A 1,134-nucleotide genomic window follows, 5' to 3' on the forward strand; every position below is an offset into this window, starting at 1 on the left:
GTCCTGATTAGACTTCCTGTTTCCTGTTTCAAGGTCTCATTATGTTTGTGTGAAAACCTTGTATTTAGGAAATAGTCATGAAGCTATACTTTGATCTGAACTTACCCATAAAGTTTAAGATTGGGACTGAATCTTGATAAACTTTGTTAACATCTATAAATATCCTTTTTGTGATTCTCATATGCCAAGTGGCATACTGTATTTATTGGAGAGTATATATTTAGACCCTATCCAGAGTGGTAGTCAGATTTTGACACTTGTACTTGCTGCTGCAGTAAGGGTGAGAAAAAGTCTTTAGAATTTGCACATCCTGATTGAAATTCAGCCTTTCCAACATGTCCTGGTCTTCCTTCAGTGAGGTTCATACAATGAGTATCTTCCTAAGAACACTCCTATTGACATCTTATCTTCCAATGAGAAATGTTTAATGACTGGCATCTTTCTTACAGATCAACCCACACTGGCTCTAACTCCTCCCACACCTCATCAAAATCTGCATGACTCTCTTCTAGAAAGCTCTTAAATTTGGTAACAAATGCATGTCTGGAACTGTATACTTGTGCACATTGCTATTATATATTTCTTTACTCCCCTGGCAAGGACTGCTTAGTGGTACTGTGTTTATAAGTGCAGAATAAAGTGTGCATTAGATATGGCATTACATAAAATCATAAGCTTGATGGAGGAAAGGTGAACTTCAGATACTTAATCTGTAAGATAACAATCACTTGCAATATAGCATTCTGTCAGAAAACATTATCAGTCATTAAACATGATGATATTTACAGAGAAATTTCTGTCTTGGCAGAGAAGGAATTGAGTTTGCTAACTGGTATTTTCTTATTTTTTGTTGATTATCTTATATATGAAGCAATTTTTTTCTGTCCCCAGATCTGTAGATTTTGTTGGAAATATTTTTTTTCTTTTTTCTTTGTTGCTGATTTTTTGGCATAATTATTTTACTGTGCACATATGTAAGCAGTACTGACATTTGTGATTTATTTATTATTACACATAAAATGTTTAGAAACAACAACAAAAAAATCTCTTTATTATCATTTTGCTAGATGCTCTCGTTGCTTTACATATTGCTATGTGGAGTTGGCTATGCAGACTTGTACACTTTTGGTAATT

General features: G+C 33.8%; 1 long non-coding RNA gene across 1 annotated transcript in view; it reads left to right on the plus strand.

Annotated features, from left to right (window-relative positions):
* Positions 1-422: 422 nt before the first annotated feature.
* The window catches only part of LOC119593335, a 4,370-nt gene continuing 3,658 nt past the window's right edge, over positions 423-1,134 (plus strand). The window contains exon 1 of the long non-coding RNA XR_005230534.1: positions 423-528. This is a non-coding gene — a long non-coding RNA (uncharacterized LOC119593335). The remainder of the gene's footprint in view (positions 529-1,134) is intronic.

This window comes from Penaeus monodon, chromosome 32, assembly GCF_015228065.2.
Source record: "Penaeus monodon isolate SGIC_2016 chromosome 32, NSTDA_Pmon_1, whole genome shotgun sequence".
Lineage (NCBI taxonomy): Eukaryota > Metazoa > Arthropoda > Malacostraca > Decapoda > Penaeidae > Penaeus > Penaeus monodon.